Genomic DNA, 5,845 nt, shown 5'->3' with positions numbered 1-5,845 from the left:
TTGGGTAGAAAGGTCATTTTTATTATGTTAGCTTGTCCTACTCATGAGCAATCAATGTTTTTCCAACTGTTTAGATCTAGTTTTAATTGTGTGGAAAGGGTTTTATAGTTGTGTTCGTATAATTGCTGTGTTTGTTTTGGTAGATAGATTCCTAAGTATTTTATATTGTCTAGGGTGATTTTAAATGGTGTTTCTCTTTCTAACTCTTCCTGCAGTGATTAGTTGGAGATATATAGAAATGCTGATGATTTATGTGCATTTATTTTGTATCCTGCAACTTTGCTAAAGTTGTTGATTATTTCTCTAGGATTTTTTATGTAGACCAACATATCATTTGCAAAGAGTGATAGCTTGGTCTCCTCATTGCCTATTTTAATACCTTCAATTTCTTTTTCTTCTCTAATTGCTATAGCTAGTGTTTCTCATACAATGTTAAATAATAGAGGTGATAATGGGCATCTTTGTTTCACTGCTGACCTTATTGGGAATGCTTCCAATTTATCCCTATTGCATATGATGCTTGTTGATGGGTTCAGATATACACTGTTTACTATTTTTAGGAAAGGTCCTTCTGTTCCTATACTTTTCAGTGTTTTCAATAGGAATGGATGCTGTATTTTGTCAAAGGCTTTTTCAGCATCTATTGAGATAATCATGTGATTTTTGTTGGTTTGCTTGTTGATATGGTCAATTATGTGAATGGTTTTTCCTAATTTTGAACCATCCTTGCATTCCTGATATAAATCCCACCTGATCATAATGAATCATCTTCTTGATCACTTGCTGGAGTCTTTTTGCTAGTATTCTGTTTAAGATTGGTGCATCTATGTTCATTAAGGAGATTGGTCTATAGTTTTCTTTCTCTGTTTTTGATCCACCTGGCTTTGGGATCAGTATCATATTTGTATCATAAAAGGAGTTTCGTAGAACTCCTTCTTTGCTTTTTTTTTCATTTTGTTTTGGCTTTAATTGGGTTATCAATTATCAACTAAGCCCTCCATTTTGTATGTTAGTTTTTTTTAAACATTTATTAGTATTCATTTTTAACATGGTTACATGATTCATGCTCCTACTTTCCCCTTTACCCCCCGCACTCCCCCCACCCATGGCCGATGCACATTTCCACTAGTTTTGTCATGTGTCCTTGATCAAGACCTATTTCCAAATTGTTGGTAGTTGCATTGGTGTGGTAGTTTTGAGTTCACACCCTCAATCACGTCTACCCCGACCCATGCGTTCAAGCTGTTGTTTTACTTATATATTTCCTCTCCTGCAGTCCTTCCTCTGAATGTGGGCAGCGTTCTTTACCATAGATCTGTCAGAATTGTCCTGGGTCATTGTATTGCTGCTTGTACAGAGGTCTATTACATTCAATTTTACCATAGTATATCAGTCTCTGTGTACAATGTTCTTCTGGCTCTGCTCCTTTTGCTCTGCATCTGTTCCTGGAGGTCTCTCCAGTTCGCCTGGAACTCCTCCAGTTTATTATTCCTTTTAGCACAATAGTATTCCATCACCCACAAATACCACAGTTTGTTCAGCCATTCCCCAATTGAAGGACATACCCTCCTTTTCCAGTTTGTTGCCACCACAAAAAGCGCAGCTATAAATATTTTCGTATCCTTCTTTGCTTTTTATGTCAAATACTTTGTATAGTATTGGAATTAATTGCTCTTTGAAGGTTTGATAGAATTCACTGGGATTTTTTCTTAGGGAGTTCTTTAATGGCTTGTTCAATTTCTTTTTCTGATATGGGATTATTTAAGTATTTTATTCCTTCTGCTGTTGATCTAGGCAATTTATATTTTTGTAAATATTCATCCATTTCACCAAGATTGCTATATTTATTGCCATATATATTTGGCAAAATAGTTTTTAATGATTGCCTTGATTTCCTCTTCATTAGAGGTGAGGTTTCATCTTTGATACTGATAATTTGGTTTTCTTCTTTCCTTTTTTAAATTAGATTGACCAGTACTTTGTCAATTTTATTTATTTTTTCAAAGTCCCAGCTTCTAGTCTTACTTACTAATTCAATAGTTCCTTTACTTTCAATTTTATTGATTTCTCCTTTGATTTTTATAATCTCTAATTTAGTTTTTAGCTGGGGATTTTTCATTTCTTCCCTTTTTTATTAATTCCACTAACTTTTTGATTTGTTTATCCTGTTTTTCATGGTTTCCTGCTGTTTAATTTGGCTCTCCAATTTGCTTAGCATTTCATTTGATTTGGGGACATCTTTTTCCAATTTTGAATTTCTGTCCTTTAACCTGTTAATTTCCTTTTGAGCTTTTCCCCACTTTTCTTGACAAATCTCTTCCATCTTTCTCATGATCTCAGATTTGAACTCTTCAAGGGCTTCTGACCTATTTTCATTTTTTGGGGAAGGTTTGGATATGTTTCCTTGTTTGTCCTCTTTTGTTGTCTGCTTTGTTGTCTGGATTTTTTCTGTGTAAAAGTTATCGAGTGTTAATGCTTTCCTCTTGTTTTTTCTCTTGGTTAGTTCTTAAGCATTGCTTGCCATTATTATGTTGGTTTTTCCTTCTCAGTCGAAAGTCTGGGTGAGGCAGGCAGACTCTCTGTGTATAGAGCTGTGGAGTAGTTTTTGCCTGAGTCAAAGCACAATGCTGCCCCTCTCAGCTTTATCCTCATGCCTAAGGTCTGCGCTCTTTAGGCTCCTGTGCTCTCAAGTCTAGCTGTTCTCAGGGTCAAGCCTCCTGGTGGTCCCCTTGCTTGCTCCTCTGCCCGAGGCTCCTTTACTAGTCTTAGAGTGCTGCTTCCACAGTCTGTCACCCCTCCGCTCTAGGTTGGAGCCCAAGGACCGCACTCAAGGTCTGTGCTCACAGTCCATGTTCTTTAGCCTCTTGGGGTCTTATGTCTTGCTGCTCTCAGGAGAAAGCCCCTGGTGATCCCAGTTAGTTGCTAAGAACTTAGTGACTTAGTGAATGCCCCACGCTTGCTCTAACTCTTGTGGGCTGGCTCTGGGACTGTAGGTGGGTGCACGGGTGGATTGATCAGCTCATGTTTTAGTGAGAGCTATTTCACCCACTTATAGCATGGAAATGTCCAGATCCCACATACCTTCAATGCTACACCCTATTATGGGGTCTCTTCATTCATCTGGATTTGGTTTTTGTGTCCTTTTGAGGTACCATGTATCGCTTGGTTAGGAGAGTTAAGAACCATGCTTCCACTCTGCAGCCATCTTAACCGGGAAGTCCTCCATCACTTTCTTAAGTCTAAGCGACTAGCAAAACAATAAACCAGTTTTTTTAGCACTTGCCATTTTCCAAAATACAAATGTTCATACTGAAATTTAACAATCACCACTTTTGAGCAATTGGAGCTACCTCCAGAAAACTCCTAGCAGACATGCTTTCTATGAATTTCATTTGTAGAAGTAAAAAACATGTATTGTAAATGGCCTTGTGAAAAAATTTAGTCATAAAAGGCAAAAGAAATATAAGATGGTAGTTATCAGGAATGGAATAATCAAGTGATACTTTTTTGACAAAGAAGGAGATATGAAAATGTTTTGTGAAAATGTATTTTTTTACATGTTGTATTAATTCCTATATATTAGGGAGAATTACCATGTATTCCTATGTTTCAGATCTGTGTCAGAGATACTATGTAGTTTGTTGCTTTTTTCATTTGCTTTATTCTTGGGAATTCCAAGAAATATCTTCCTTTTAAACAGAATTTGGTTAATAAATGGAGGGGAGAAGAAAAAAAAATCTTCAATTGTAAAAGCTCAAAAGAAAAGAATTATGTACTAAGTATGTAGTAATTATAGTTAAATGTACAAGATATGAAGACAGAACCCACACACAAAGATAAAACCTCATGAATTAAGATAAGACACATAAATATTTAGAGTTCCCATTTAGCACAAGAAAGCTTATGTTTCCAGCTGTGGGAATTGCCCACAGCAGTGACTAATCTTCCTTACCCTGGAAGAAGTGATACACCCACTCATTCTACCCAGTCATCACAAAAAAGAAGAATGAAGGAAAAAATTATCTGGCAAGGCAAAAGATATGACCCATATGGCAAACAAAGCAGCAGTCTAGAGAACAATGGAGGATCAGGAGGCTAGAGAGGAATAGATGGAACAGTAGTCTTTAGAGGAATACCAGTAGGGGGCTAGAGAGGAAGATTGTTGAACCTGAATGAATGAGCAATGGAGGCCTATGTGGGACTAGTTCTCTTCCTAACAAAGCTTCCCTAGGTCTGAATTCAGGTTTTTTCAAACCTCATATTACTCAATGCAAGGATGCTGCATCACTGTATCGAAAAAAATGGCCCAAGAGTTTGTGCAGCAAAATTCCAGAATAGGTCAAAAAAGAAATAAAACTCATATAAGAAAAAATGTAGGAATGAATTTAAGATGGATAGTATTACTTTCGACACAGCATTTTAAAGACACACAGAAGTAAGAAAAATAGAATATAACACAAATAATCTTTCTAAAGAAATAGTAATGTTAATAGAAATAAATGACAGATTTTGGAATTAAAAATATTGAAGTGAAAGAAACTTTGGCAGAAGATAAGAAAAGCAACAATATTTTCCATATAAGTCAAAATGAATGATCTTGAAGACAAGATTCAGCTTCAGGTTCACAGGCCTCCCAGAACATGACAAATAAGAAAACAAAAACTGGAATATCATGACAGGGGGGAAAATGCCCCAAACTCTCCAGGACTACTGGATGTAGTAAATAAAACATTGATCAAGAAAATCCACAGATCACTAATAAAAAAATAAATTCTTAATTTGATGCATGTAATGGTTCAATTTCAATAACAAACTACATTTTTTTACAAACAATTAAGAAAAATATTTTATATAGGATGGAGAAAATAGAATTGCTCAAGATTATTCCACATTCATGAAAAATCCCAAGAAAGACATTACAAAAATCAAAGAAAATTATTTGAAATTCAAAATACCATATTCTTCAAATCTAAGCTTATTCAACCATGAAAAAAGATAAATGTTCAATAGAGACATTTAAGGTATATACAATACCACAATCATCCATTTCTGTGTTTTAGCATACACTGTCCTCATGTCTGGAGTAAATTCTTCCTTTGTCTCCACTTCTTACAGTCCTTAGCTTCCTTCAAATTTCAGCTTGAATCTAACATATACATGAGGCCTTTCCTCATGATCTCTGCTCTTAGTTTCTCTCCTTACCTAGAACCAGTTACATAAAAGAGTAGAGAGAGAACTAGGCCTGGAGACAAGAAGGCCTGATGATTTAGACAGAAAGGGTAATATAAACAAATTAAAGGAGCATGGAAAACTTTACCTATAAGACCTATGGATAAGAGACGAGTTTATGGTCAAACATGAGATAGGGAGGATCATGGGAAGAAAAATGTATAATTTTGATTACATTAAAATAATTTTTTTACAGAAACAAAATCAATGCAGCCAAGATTAGAAAGACAGAAGGAAAAGGGAAAAAATACCACAAATTTCTCTGATAAAGGCATTCTTTCTCATACCAGTAAGGAACTAAATCAAAATTTTTTTTCAAATATTTATTAATATTCATTTTTAACATGATTCATGCTCCTCCTTTCCCCTTCACTCCCTGCACTCCCCCCACCCATGGCCAATGCACATTTCCACTAGTTTTGTCATGTGTCCTTGATCAAGACCAGTTTCCAAATTGTTGGTTGTTGCATTAGTGATGTTTGTTGATGGTTTTGGGTATATACTGTTTATTATTTTTAGGAAAGGTCCTTCTATTCCTATACTTTTCAGTGTTTTCAATAGGAATGGATGCTGTATTTTGTCAAAGGCTTTTTCAGCATCTATTGAGATAATCATG

Source organism: Gracilinanus agilis, chromosome 1 (genome assembly GCF_016433145.1).
Source record: "Gracilinanus agilis isolate LMUSP501 chromosome 1, AgileGrace, whole genome shotgun sequence".
Classification (NCBI taxonomy): Eukaryota; Metazoa; Chordata; class Mammalia; order Didelphimorphia; family Didelphidae; genus Gracilinanus; species Gracilinanus agilis.
The sequence above is the reverse complement of the archived record's forward strand: the minus strand, read 5'-3'. Positions refer to the sequence as shown.